Raw genomic sequence first — 15,466 nt, forward strand, 5'->3', positions numbered from 1 at the left:
TGTGGAAATATATGGAATTTTCCAAGATGTATGTTTCTGATGCAAAAGGAAAGCTAAGTAATTGATATACATTAGGTTATTTACTACTCTCTCTCTCTCTCTCTCTCTCTCTCTCTATATATATATATATATATACACACACACATTTAAGGTTATTTTACTAAGAATAACCATATAAATTGATAGGGTTTGGCTCTGTGTCCCCACCCAAATCTCATCTTAAATTGTAATCCCCACATGTCTAAGGGAGGTTATTGGATCGTGGGGGCAGTTTCCCCCATGCTGTTCTCATGATAGTGAGTGAGTCTGCATGAGAACTGATGGTGGTTCCCCCTGCCCCCCTCTCTTTCCTGCTGCCATGTAAGATGTGTCTTGCTTCCCCTTTGCCTTCCACCATGATTTTAAATTTCCTGAGGCCTCCTCAACCATACAGAACTGTGAGTCAATTAAACCTCTTTTCTTTATAAATTACCCAGTCTCAGGTAGTTCTTTATAGCAGTGTGAAAATGGAGTAATACATAAATGTGTGTATATATATATTTATTTATTTATGGTCCAAAGGGTCTGGAGCATAGCCATTGATTGGTCAGTCTCTGAGAACTTGGTAGCCTCTGGACTCCCAAGCCTTGAACTAATTGAGCAGTAATTTGACTTGCGTGGCTGGGCACAGTGGTTTGCACCTGTAATCCCAGTACTTTGGGAGGCCAAGGCAGGCAGATCACTTGAGATCAGGTGTTTGAGATCACCCTGACCTACATGGTGAAACCCTGTCTCTACTAAAAATACAGAAGTTAGCCAGGCATGGTGGTCTGTGCCTGTAATCCCAGCTACTCGGGAGGCTGAGCTCAGCATGAGAATTGTTTGAACCCGAGAGGTGGAGGTTGCAGTGAGCCAAGATCGTGCCACTGCACTCCAGCCTGGGTGAAAAAAAAAAAAAGGAAGTCCTTGGTGAATTCTTTGAAAGTAGGGTCTACTGATCTAAGGCAATTTGGTCATACACAATTCTTAGGTTATTTCCAGAAGATAATAGTAGCCATTGAAGAAGTTGAGGTGGGTAAGGGTTACTTAGTTATTCCTCAGCCTTGGTACAAGTTGATAAGTAATGCAAGTTTCAAACCAAATTCTGCCCCATATACAGATATTTATTCATCAAATATTGATGAGCAAGTAGGTCCAAAACTATTTACGCAGTTCTGTACATTTAATGAAGGCTCAGCTGTCTATCATCTTAGATTCTCTGAAAACTCCCATGCCTGCTTAGAGGCTGACACAGTCAGGATCTTTTACCCCTGTGTTATAGATCAGGCCATCAGAAGTCATCATAACCAATAGCTAGACACAAGACTGTGTAGGGGGCAAATCCTGGGCTCCACCTAAAGGGTAAAGGCTAAGTCTTAGTTTGCTTTTTTTTTTTTTTTTTTTTTTTTTTTGAGATGGAGTCTTGCTCTGTTGCCAGGCTGGAAAGTACCGTGGTGCAACCTTGGCTCACTGCAACCTCCTTCTCCCAGGTTCAAGTGATTCTCCTGCCTCAGGCTCCTGAGTAGGTGGGATTACAGATACCCGCCACCATACCTGACTAATTTTTGTATTTTAGTAGAGACGAGTTTCACCATGTTGGCCATGCTGGTCTCTACTTCCTGACCTCAAGTAATCTACCTACCTCGGCCTCCCAAAGTGCTGGGATTACAGGCATGAGCCACTGCATCTGGCCCTTTGTTTACTTTTTATACCCTACTCATGCAAGCTTGGAGAGAGTCTCTAACATATTTGTAACCACTCTCCTCTTCATGCATCACGAATACTTTTAATTTCACCCATGATGTCGAATAGCTAACATTCCATATTCATCATGGCAATCAACACCATTAAACCCAAGAGATTTGCTTCTGGCATTCAGTATGCTAATCAGCAGGTTGTAGGGTGTTGATTTTGAGGTACAGAAAACTGAATAAAACTGTAGTTGCTCCCTCTGGTATGTGGTCTGAACATCCCTGAACTGATTTATGATTAAGCCACTGTAATTTAATCAAATAATATTTTAAAGTAAATTACAGACTATTTTAATACTGACAAGTTCACCAAACAAAGTACCTGGCCTAGTGGAGCCACTCAAAGTTCACTGAATTGAATGGGGTGTTTAAAGGGCTTGTAAATTGGAATATGGTTATGTCAATTAGACTACATATTCATAGGCAGTTTGGGTGTTAAGATTTGGTTATAGTAACTCAATCAAATTTTGATTTGATTGATTTGGGCTTATTTTGATTTTCCAGTTCTCTTGGGGCACTCTGGAGAAAGCCCTTGGTTGGCTTCAGGCTCCAGAATTAGCAAATTCTGTCATGTTTCTTTTGGGAAGGTCATTCATTGGTAGACTTTGCCAATAATTGCTTTGAAGTGATGGTTCAAATTGTATATTTGTGAGAATTGCTTAAATATTTTCAGATAATAAGTGTAATTGTTTATAAAAGAGTGGGCTTTTTTTTTTTCTTTTTAGGGGAAGCAGAGTGGGGTAACATCCACACATTCCTGAGAAACAGGCCATATCACTGTCAATCTGCCTCACTATCTTCCTCTGATGTGCTTGGGCAATCCAGAAGTGGAAGCCATAAAGCGGATGATGGTGCAGCTGGATTGTTGACTGTCACATATGTCCTTTTCCAAACAACGCTAGGTGAAAGAGCTACAGAAAAGAGGTTCCAAGCCTTCCCCCACAAACATCAGCTGATCCACAGGAGTCACACATAGAACCCTCTCAGCTCCGACAAGGAAGTGAAGCTCCCAGGTTCCCATATCTGGATCTCAAGGCCTAGCATATGGTTCAGAGTCACGAAAAAGGATGAATATCATTTAGATATTCTTTTTGGAAATATCTTCACTTAAAATTTCGTTTAAAAAATTCAGAAAGTCATAAGCTATTTGCAACCATCTCTTGTTTCCTAAGTTACCTTAGTTTGAAAAGCTTACTCTTGGGATGAACGGTAATGTCTCTTTAATTAAAGAGGCTGTGTGTGATAAGCATCAATTCCATTTGCTTCCTCCTCACCCTAGAACACATATTTTCCTTCCCACACCCCAGTCCCTGGAGAAAAATCTGTGGCCGCACCTGTAGTGATATGTATCAGGTGTTCCCAACTAACAAATGCTTTGTCTGCAGGCTTCGAAAGCATCCTCGTGTTTTGCCTCCTCGCTCAAGAGAAAACACGCACTTCTGCACTCAAGCTTTGATTTCTTTCAGTCTGTGGCTTACTGGAATAACATATGTGCTTGCTCAACGTCTTTATTTTGCCAACAAAACACCCACAATCTCAATGATGTTTTCAACCCCTTGTATGGTATCCTGATGTCTATTTATATTGACATCCAGACATTTTAGTCTCACTACTGGCACAGAGATGACATTTTCGTGACTAATTATTATTGTGATAATGTAATGCAGTCTCTCTCCAGACAAAACCCCTTACTGCCAGCCACAGCTCAAAAATTTCCTTTTTGAAAGGTTTTTCTGATCATTGTCTTTGGCTTCTAAGAAACCATCCATTTAATGTTGTGTGATTTCAGGAGATTTTGAAGAGCAGAGGGCCATGCATTCCTCTTTAAAGCTAAGTGTTTGTACCAGCATCAGAAGATGGGTATTATTATTCATGTGACCAAAACACTTGACTTACACATCCTTGGCCTTCCTAATATTGGCTTATTGTCGGATCATATATATTACTTATCCTAGAATATGGAATAAAAGAAGCTCTACAATGATTTAAATATATATATTTAGCCTCTGCTGTTAGGTGAGAGCTTAACAGCATCCTAACATGCTGTTAGGATGGGGTGGGGGGAGATGAACATGTGAGGCTATACTAGAGTAAAATGCCATGATGACACACCCTAGGATAATGAAAATTTGGTTATAATCCAATTAGCTCCTATCTTCTGACCAGGCGCCATCCTTAAATGCAGGTGTGTTGATGTTCTTATGTTCTGGGAGGTGGGGTGGGACAATAAAGGGAGCATGAAGGTTGACAGGAAGGCAGCAGGTGATCCCAACTAGGAAGCAGGGTGCCAGGGCAGAGGTCTGCAGTATTCCCATTGGTCCAGCCTTTCAGATTGGGTTGGCAAAACAGCTTTCAACAGAGCAGGAGGTTCCTGGAGTTACTCTGCTTGTCGTTGGAAGTCCCAACCATGCACAAGACCCAGAAGCCTCTACACTGATATTTAGGCTGGGCAGCAGGGGGATAACTCCCACTAGGTGGTTCCCAAATGCATCAGGGACTTGGACGGGTTTGGATCATACTAAGAATTCCCTATGGTAACTCCCAGCCAGCAGGCAAGATTTTATTAGCCTCACAGTAATGCAAGCCCACAGGTGACACAATCTATAGTAAGTCTTTCTGGACTCCACTTATGGTGGGATTCTACCATAGCTCCCTACTTTCTATTAAAATATGACTGATGTTTCCTTAACATTATGGAACTCAGACAAGTGTATCATGACATTGACTCTTCAGTGCAAGTATCTTTTTCCTATTCCTCAAATATATTCTATCAAATAAGGTTAAGATCATGGTTTTCAGGCAGCTTTGCAGTGGAAGGGCAAACTACATTCCAGATTTTGGCACTGGGATATATATGAATGTGTGTGTGTGTGTGTGTGTGTGTGTGTATGCAATACATATATTTACATATTTAAATATGCTGCTATTTTTACTAATTAAATGCAAAATCATAGGTGAATTTAGCTTTGCATTTAATGTACAGAGCATGAGATGGTAATGTACAGGTTGCAAGTGACAAGTAAACCAACAAAGCAACACAGTATCTGTTATGGATACCCTACCAAACTAACACCCAGCTTGCAATTCGAGCATTTACATTTTTTCATCCTATTTTCTTTCTTTCTTTTTCTTTTTCTTTTCTTTCTTTTTTGGTGACAGTCTCGTTGTGTTACCCAGGCTGGAATGCAGTGGCGCAATCTCGGCTCACTGCAACCTCCACCTCCTGGGTTCAAGCAATTCTTGTGCCTCAGCCTCACAAGTAACTGGGATTACAGGTGTGCATCATGCCTGGCTGATTTTTGTATTTTTCGTAGAGATGGGGTTTCAACATGTTGGCCAGGCTGGTCTTGAACTCCTGACCTCAAGTGATTCACATGCCTCAGCCTCCCAAAGTGCTGGGATTACAGGCATGAGCCACCACGCCCGGCCTTTTTCATCCTATTTTCAAAGATAGAAGTTGGCAGCTGCTTTAGTGTACAATGAGTCTGTAGGAGAATTCAGTAAAGCAGGTAATTATTGTTTGGGGAAGAATCATTTAAGTGGTTTCCTCACTTCCGTAAGCGTGGTGTGAATAGACTCCATTTTCCTGATGGACAGTATCACTTTGAAAAAATTTTCCTTTTTCTGGGAAGGGTCATGCAAGTGGCCTTGCTTAGTCACTTAAGTGCAGGGCGAGTTGGCTGGTATTCTGGAAAAGGAGTATAATCAGAACTTTGATGTCTTAAGTGTCTTTATAAAGTTGTGAGGTCATTGCTGCAGAAAAAGGTGGGAATTTCCCTGGCCAAATGCTCCTGGGGTCATGTTCCATTCTGAGAAGTGACCCTGGGCAGGAACTGAAAAAGTTTAGTCACTAAGGGATTCTTGAGCTCAGAAATCTCAGATCAGGAGGATCTTGTAATGGGACAAGATGTTGGGGATGGTCTTTCTTTATAAAGAAGTGATGTGAAAGGAGGGAATAGAGGATTGAGCCTCCTCTATTGAGCTCCCACACTGCCCTCTGCATGTGGCTTCTAGGGTGTTGGTTGCTTTTCATCTTCTTGTATTGCTCCAGAGAACTCCAAACAAATATTCTGGGACACCTCTCACCCCAGGTTTCTCAGCCTTGAGCACCCCTGGATGTACTAACATTTGCACATCCAGCCCATGCAGGCAAACACAGACCTTACCTGCAGGGTTATCCTGAGAATTTTCCCTGGTTTGCTTTGGGCATATCTGGACTTAGTCAACACCTACATTATCCTCTGTAGTTACTGCTCTAGTTTTCTCTTCCTCTCTCCTTATGTTTCTCTTTTGTTGTTTGAAATTTTGAAAATTTGTTTAGATACTTGCACCTGAGGGCAAATAAGACAATTTCCTGTATGAAGGAATTTAACTTCATCTTTGAGCTCTGTCTGGGTGCTGTATGAAGGGGAGGACCATTCAGGCTTTGGATCCATGTCCATAGGGGTCATCTCATATCACTAGCTAAGAGATTCTCTTTTTGTGGTGTATGAGCCTGTTTTCATGCTGCTGATAAAGGCATACCTGAGACTAGGCAATTTACAAAAGAAAGAGGTTTAATTGGACTTACAGTTCCACATAGCTGGGGAAGCCTCACAGTCATGGCTGGAGGCAAGGAGGAACATGTCATGTCTTACATGGATGGCAGCAGGCAAAGAGAGAGAGCTTGTGCAGGGGAACTCCTCTTTTTAAAACCATCAGATCTCGTGAGACTTCTTCACTATCATGAGAACAGCACAGGAAAGACCTGCCTCCATGATTCAATTACCTCCCACTGGGTGCCTCCCACAACACATGGGAATTCAAGATGAGATTTGGGTGGGGACACAGCCTAACCATATCACATGGGGAGTCAGAGATTACAGTCTTCACCATTGTCTCTGGGGATTAAGTCGGGGGTGGGAAGAATTCAAATTTTCATTTTTTGTCTTTCTGCCAAAGATCAGTCATTGGATACTTAATGCCTAATCAACCCACTGGTCACTACAGGGCCAAGTATAGAGGATCTACCACTTATTCTCAAGTCTGGCTTTGGAATACAAGGACTCTGCTTTAGGGTGTGCTTCTTCACCTTCTCCAGGTCTTTGCTTAAATGTTGTCTACTCCTGAGGTCATCTTGGATCACACTATTTAGGGTTCCCACCTTCTGTCCCCAGCGATCCCTGTCTCTTTCCTCTGCTTTATTTTCTCCATAGCACCCATCAACATGTGACCTGCCACAAATGTAACTTACATACCTTCTTCATTGTTTCTCTTCCCATTAGATACCATAAATTTCATGAAGGTGTGATTTTTGGTCTCTTGTTCATCACTGCAGTCACAGTGACTAGAACAGTGTCCAGTTCAACACTATTTGAGGAAGGAAGGAAGGAAGGAAGGAAGGAAGGAGGGAGGGAGGGAGGGAGGGAGGGAGGGAGAGAGGGAGGGAGGAGAGGGAGGGAGGGAGGGAAGGAAGAGGATGAGAAAGGAGAGAGGGAGGGAGGAAGGAGAGGAAGTAGAGTTCAGGGAAGGAAGCCAATAGCTTCAAAGAATCACTAATGGAAGACAGAATTACTATTTTGGTCTCCTCTAAAGGTTCTAGTCTATGCTTGAGAGAAACACTCATAGACATGTGGACAAGAACCCAAGGGTCTTTTAGGACTTATCAGATTACCACACCTTAGAAATGGCCACAGAAACTGCTGTTATACACACATGCTCATACACACACTTAAATCTCTGCATGACATGTTTATTTGTGTTTGCAGCCTTTCATATATCTCTGCATGGAAAGGTAAGGAAAAAAAAACTTTATTTCCTTGAACACAATGTTAATGAGGTCATGACTGCAGGTTCAGTCCTTAGATAGCCCAAGTATATTGGTGTTGTCTAACTGCCCAGAGTGAGCTTCTAAGTCTAGCCATTGCCTGAAAAATGCTTTAATTAATTGTTTAGTTCCATAGTAATAGGGCAAATGAGTGAGTGTGGGAATGTAAATGGATTGATGCAAATCCATTACTGCTCCTAGAAAAGCAGCTCAAAATTTCTGACCCACTGCAGTTGGCTCAAGAGATCAGCAGATCTTTAGTCCCAAAAGCTAGCATATAATGCCCATTTCCCACCCCCTGCCAGATTTAGAAATACAACTTGTCTTCAAAGTGGCTAAGTACAGAAGTCAATTCAGAATAAATGATGAAATCTCTAACTTCTTCCAGCTAAGGACAAAAGTCTGATTATCAGACCCTTTTCTTCTAATGTTAAGAGGTGGATAGGCAAGCATATGAAAATAATATCCCTTTGGGGATAGTTCCCACTGCCTCTCACACTGTTGGCTAACAGTTAACAACCTTGGAACATCCAGAGGTTATTTTTTCTTACTAATATTATTCACTTCATTTATAAACTTTTTGAGAATTTGCTATTTGTAAGGCATAGAACTAGCTTTGCAGATGTCAAAAATGAATCTGACACAGACATCGCATTTATGAACTTATGGAGTCCATAAGAACTTATGGACCAATAAGCAGACAAGACAATAATGTCTTGTCAATATCCTGTTGTTTGCCACATTTACTACGCGATTGAAATCAATAAGAACACTATAAATAATTCTGTGTTTGCTTTTTTATTCAACATACACAAATGTGCTGCTAGTTCTTTGAACAAAAAGAAAAAAAACTGAAAGCATCCCCATGCACACCATTCTAGGTTTCCCTAATCATATTCAAACACCTTTGAGCAACACCCTCAAAAGTCTAAAATCTTGCAGCAACTGAGCTGTAGTTAAAGCTGCAAGGCTAGCAAAAAAACAACAGAGAAACAAGAGTGAGGTATTGCAAGGAGGAATCCCAAAAAATAATCTCAATCTGAGTTTTCCCAATTTAAGATAAACTTTAAAATGTCTGAAGTGAAGAAAAGATGTGGACAGTTATGCAGGAACAAGCTGGGTCTCCTGCTGAATTTTTATCAGATTATCAACTGGGAGAGGCAGTGGTAAAAGTAGTAAAAGTTGAAGTTGATTTTATTTTTTAAAAGCCTAAGAACAAGATTAAATGGCCAAAAGCATATGAAAAGATCTTCAATGTTAGCAATCATCAGGGAAATGCAAATAAAAAACACAAGGATATAACAACTTATACCTGTTATCAAAAAAGACAAAGATGACACCTATTATCAAAAAAGGCGAAAGATGACAGATATTGGTGAGGTTGTAGGGAAGCTGGAACTCTTGAATACTGTTGGTGGGAATGCAAAATGGTGCAGCTGCCATGGAAAATAGCATGGAGGTTCTTCCAAGACTAAAAAATTGAATTACCATACGACCCAGGAATCTCACTCCTGGCTATAAATCCAAAAGAACTGAAATCAGGATCTCAAAGAGATGTCTGCATTTCCATGTTCATTGCAGCACTATTCAAGATAGCCAAGATGCGGAAATAACCTCAATGTCCATCACCAGATGAATGGATAATAAAAATGTGGTATATACATGTAGTGAGTATTATCCAACCTTCAAAAAGAAGAAGATTCTGCCGTATGTGACAACATGGATAAACCTGGAAGGCATTTTGCCAGCAAAATAAGCCAGTCACAGAAGGACAAAACTGCATGATTCCATTTACATGAAGTGTCTAAAAAAGTCACACTCAGAAGTGAAGAGAGCAGAACAGTTGTTGCTGGGGGCAGGAAAGAGGAAAAAATGGGAGTTGATAATTAATGGGCATAAAGTTTCAGTTATGCAAGATGAAAAAATTCTACAGATCTGCTGTACAACACTGTGCCTACGGTTAACAATACTGTATTGGACACTCAAAAATCTGTTAAGAGGGTAGATCTCATGTTAAATGTTCTTGCCATAATGAAATAAAAATTGAAAAGCCTCAGAAGTTATCCTGTTATAAACGGACTTGGTTAAATAGGTAGAAACAGATTCTTATTGGCGTTCTCACGGTGGTTTCTGCAAGGATTGTGGAGATGTCCATCTCCCTTATATTGGAGCAGTATTTCCAACTGAGGTGTGGAATTGGGGGATACAACTGCTTCTAAGCATTTATTGCCAATAGGAGAAATGGCTGGTGGCAGAGTCCATGGGGTAGAACATCATTCTTGGTAGCTCTGTGTGCATGCACATGTGCATATGCATGCGTGCACACCAAACACACACACACACACAGAGTGGAAAGACCTCGAGGTCTGTCCTAAATTTCATCAGAAGCCCCAGGCCACCTTGGACCTGCTCCTCCTGTTTGTAGAGCCCCTACGAGCCAGAAGCAGGCGGCTTTTAGTTTAAGCAGCCACTGTGGGCCAGCAGGAGGGGAGGCAGCCAGTGCAGCGACTGCTTCTGTGGCCATTTCTAAGGTGTGGTAATCTGATTAGTCCTAAAACCCCTTTGGTTCTTGTCCACATGTCTATCAATGCTTCTCTCAAACACAGACTAGAACCTTTAGAGGAGACCAAAAGCAGCTATCTCCACCGTTCCTTTCAATGTGGCTTTCACCTCCAGCCCTCTTGACCTTTTCCCTTTTCCTAGGGTGTGTTCTTTTGGGCCCAAATGGTTAGAGTGTGGTGACAACTGTTTCTCTCAGCTTTTTTTTTTCCTTCTTTTTTTTTTTCTTCTTTTGAGATAGGGTCTCCTTATGTCACCAAGGCTGGAGTGCAGTGGAGCAATCATGGCTCACTGAAGCCTCAACTTCCCGGTCTCAATCAATCCTCCTGCCTCAGCCTCCTGAGTAGCTGGGACTACAGGCATGCACCATCATACCTGGTTAAGTTTTTTTTTTTTCTGTAGACACAGGGTTTCACCATGTTGCCCAGGCTGGTCTCGGACTCCTGGACTCAAGTGATCTTCCTGCCTTGGCCTCCCAAAGTGCTGGGATTACAGGCACAAGCCACCACACCTGGCCTCTCTGTGTTCCTTTGGAAAGAAAACTCCCAACCATCACAACCCCTAACTTTTGCTCTCGATGTTTCTGCTTTAGCTTAATATGGTGAGAGCTTTCAGGCCTTACTGTAGTGTCTGGTTTTTTCAATACTTACTATTTGGCTTTTCAAATGACCTGAAGTTCCTACTTAAAAAATGGATATTAGAGTCTTAGAAGAAATGAAAAAAGTGATCATGAATGTGATTGGGAAAAATAATTACCGACAGACATCTTCCACCTCTTGGCTATTGTGAACAGTGCTGCTATAAACATGAGTGTATAAATATCTCTTTGAGATGTTGCTTTCAATTATTTTGGATATACACTCAGAATTGGAATTGCAGGATTATATGATAATTCTATTTTTAATTTTATGAGAAACTGCCATACTATTTTTCGTAGCAGCTGCACCATTTTATATTTCTACCAACAGTGCACAAGGGTTCCAGTTTCTCCATATCCTCACCAACACTTGATATTTGCTGGATGTAGAGTGTTTTGCTTGTTGGCTTTTGATAGTAACCATCCTGATGGATATGAGGCAATATCTACTGTAGTTTTAATTTGCATTTCCCTAATGATTAGTGCTGTGAACCGAAAGTCCCCTCCAAAACTCATGTTGAAATTTAATTGCCATTGTAGCAGTGTTTAGAAGCAGGACCTTTAAGAGGTCATGAGGGCTCTGCCCTATAAAGGAATTAATGCTGTTATCACAGAAGTGGGTTAGTTATTTCAGGAGTGGGCTCCTGATACAGGGATCAGTTTGGCCACATTTCTTCTCTTTGTATTTTTTGCTCTCATGTTCTTCTGCCATGGGATGACCCTCATCAGATACCAGTGCCCTTGGACTTCTCAGCCTCCAGAACAGTGAGGCAAATAAATGTCTATTGTTTGTAATTACCCAGTCTGGATATTCTGTTACAGCAGCAGAAAATGGACTAAGAATTAGTAATGTTGAGTATCTTTTCATATGCTTGTTAGCCATTTGTACATCATCTTTGAAGAAATGTCTATTCAAGTCCCTTGCCAATTTTTATTTGGGTTACTTTTTGCTGTGTTGTTGTTGAGTTGTAGGATTTCTGTATACCTTCTGGATATTGACCCTTTATCAGATATATGATATGAACTTTTTTTTCCATTCACTAGGTTGCCTCTTCACTCTGTTCATTATGTCAAATGTTAAATTTGAAGAAAATTGTAACAGGGAAATCTCAAGGTCTAGAGTTTTAAATTTCCTCAACATTACAGAAAATAGATTTACTCCTTATACAAACAGGTCTGCCTCTGAATTTTCTAAAAACTATAGAACTCTAAATTTAGGAGACTAGATGTCAGGGTTGGAAGTTTCCAACTTTGATAAAGCACAGTGTATTTTTCCCCATAAAAAGCATGATTTTGCTTGATAAAAAAGAAGTGGTACGTAAAGGATGTAAAATAAACAGGCAGGTACAGATCCTGAGGCAAGCCGGCACCTAGAATAATGAAGGGAATGCAGAACAAACCATGTAAATACCATTGTAAAACACCAGGATTCTAATCTGGAAACCTAAAACAAGAAAAGGGGACCCTAATCAACTTACACAAAATCAGGAAGAATGAAGAGAGAGAACAGTCACAAGATAAGGTGATTTAAGATGTAAATTTGTTTAAGTAATTCATACAGGTTACAATCAAGTAAATCAGGAATATTTATAGTGTAATACCATGAAGACTGCCAGGAGAACAATAGGCTTCCGAATAGCTGCTTTGTGGCTATAAAGGAATAGATGGCAGCAAAAAATCACAGAAAAAAGAAACAACAAAACTTACTTTATATTTTAAAATTTTAGCACACATAACAATGCTTTATTTAAAAATTCAAAACCTGAGAGCACAGGAAATTGGACTCTTTTGACTCTCAATCGCCAGGCCTACCACATGGCCATTGGCAAAGAATTTGTCCAGAATACTCTGTATTTCCAGCTGGAGAGTCAGTCTACAGCCTCAGGTGACCCTGGCTGTACAGCAGAAAAATGGATAACTCACAATATTCTAGTTCTGTTCCACACTGGAGGCCTACCCAAGTAAACTGGCAGGTGCCAGAGCAAATAGAAACATCAGATATTGATTTTGGAAACATCCCAGAATACTGACCTGGACCAAAGGGAACTTAGCATTATGGATGTAAATGAGGAAGGCAGCAACCTGTCAGAGGACTGCTAAGAGTTAGAGAGACCTGAAGAGAAAGACTTCCAAACAGGCCGAACCAGATCTGAGCATCTGTTGGACAATGATCTCAATTTTTAAAGAACAGACCATTAGGCACAAGCAGAAACTGACTTAGATTTCTATTTATCTTACACTAAAAAAAGGCAAAAACAAAAACAAACCAAGCTTAAGCAAATAAAATGGAGTATTTACAGCAGGCTGCGCTCTGCAGGAGAATCAAGAAAGTCTAGGCCACCTAACTCCACTGCAAAGCATTCCTAGAAACACATGTAAAAATAGATCTTCATACAGCAGACTGTACCTTCTTGTAGGAATGAGATTGTAATTTGGGGTTCGCTTCCTGATCCAGGGTATGACCAACTATACATTATAAGGCAAAACTTCACATATGAATTTCTACAATTTTTAAAATTATAAAAGTGTGCTTCAAGTCCCTATAAAATGCACTTTACATACTGATTATATAAAAGCAAACTGGGCATGGTGGCTCATGCCTATAATCCCAGCACTTTGGGAGGCTGAGGCGGAAGGATCACTTGAGGCCAGGAGTTTAAGACCACCCTGAGCAATATTGTAAGACCCCATCTCTATAAAAAATCTAAAAGGTTAAGATAGGCATGGTGTTGTGCACCTGTAGTCCCAGCTACTCAAGAGGCTGAGATGGGAGGACTATTTGAGCCCATGAGCTCAAGGTTACAGTGAACAATGATCATGCTACTGTCCTTCAGCCTGAGCAACGGAGAGAGACCCCCATCTCAAAAAATGATAATAGGCCAGGTGCAGTGGCTCATGCTCATAATCCCAGCACTTTGGGAGGCTGAGGCGGGCAGATCACAAGGTCAGGAGTTCGAGACCAGCCTGGCCAACATGGTGAAACCCTGTCTCTACTAAAAATACAAAAATTAGCCGGGCCTGGTGGCGCGTGCCTGTAATCCCAGCTACTGGAGAGGCTGAAGCAGGAGAATCGCTTGAACTCGGAAGGCAGGGGTTGCAGTGAGCGGAGACCACGCCACTGTACTCCAGCCTAGGTGACAGAGCAAGACTCCGTCTCAAAAAATAATAATAATGATAAATAAACAAAATAATAATAAAAATGTTAAAAGCCAAATAAGCTCTAAACTGTCAACAGAGTACATAAAAATATAGATCTGTGATTTCAACTTTGTTTTATTTTACAAAATGTGCTGCTACAACATAGATAACACAACTGCCTGTATGTATTAAGCACTTACTAAGTGTCCCCACAAACTAAGAGCTTTATCTGCATCATCTTATTCGATCTTCTCAATGAATCTATGGGGAAACTGAGGCTTAAAATGGCAACATCACTCATCCAAGTACAATTATTTAATAAGTGACTGAATTGCAATTTAAACCCAAGGCATCTAATTCTAGAGCTAGTGAAACAAAGCTCTGAATTAGGGTGAAACAAAGTGAATTTTAAGCATTTCATAAATCTATGGAGTTTGAGAGCCTAAAGAGGCATCAGATAACATTTAGCTCAGTTCCTTTATGTTATAGATAATGATCATAATTTCAAGAGAAGTGAAATTACTTATAAGTGTTTCTTAGTGACAAAGCCAAGGCCAGAATTCTATTGATTTCCAAATTAATTTTTTTCCCACTTTATCCAGTTGACTCAAGACAGTCTCTTCTCACTTTAGTCCAGCAATTTTAAGATGTGTACAATTTCCATATACAGAATGACTATTCAAGTTCCCTGAAGGAATACTGCAGTCCCAATTGGTTACCTAATTAATCTATTACTTCAAAACTTAGTGGTTTAAAACAACGAACATTTACTGTCTCAGAGTTTTTGTGGGCAGGAATTCAGGATGGGCCTTGCTGGGTTGTCCTAGCTCAGAGTTGCTCATTCACTTTCAGTCAGGCTCTTCATGGGTCAGGACTGCAGGCAGCTGACTGGGCTTCCTCACTTGCCTGTTGGCAGGAAGCCTTAGTTCTCGCCACGTGGGCCTTTCCATTGGCTGTTTGAGTGGCATGGCACCTGGGGGCAGAGGGGACATTGTTCAACTTTTTGAAGTGGGAGGAATATCAGAGAATTTGTGGGCAGATTTTAAAACCACATCTACCTAGCAGACATTTTCTTCTTTTTCTTTTTTTTTTTCCTCCGAGTTTTAGTTTGGTTTGGTGGTCCTCCTCACTCCTATGTAACCTGGAGGTAAATTTTAATTAGTCTGAAACAATCATGGCAATCCTGTAAGGGACATAGATTCAATCTCAGCAAGAATATATCACGAGATGTCTGCTGGAGGCTTTACGAGAGTGGGTTTTGTACACCAAAAGTAAAATCCTAAGCCCCCCAACCAACTGGTGGACCCCCTTCTCAGCCAAGGGCATTCCAGAGAAATCTGAAAAACTAATTCAGCTCATGGTGGGAAGGGGGGTTGGACATACCTCATTATACCCTCCTCCCTGTGGAATTCAGGCACACCACTGTGTGGACCAGCATTAGCATTAAAACAGAGGCCTTAAGACTGACAAAACAGACTCTGTGTAGCAAAAGATACCAACATGATAGCTAGCAGGCCCTGAGATAAACTGAAGTATATTACCCCAAAATACATTTCT

This window comes from Pan troglodytes, chromosome 3 (assembly GCF_028858775.2).
Source record: "Pan troglodytes isolate AG18354 chromosome 3, NHGRI_mPanTro3-v2.0_pri, whole genome shotgun sequence".
NCBI classification, from domain to species: domain Eukaryota; kingdom Metazoa; phylum Chordata; class Mammalia; order Primates; family Hominidae; genus Pan; species Pan troglodytes.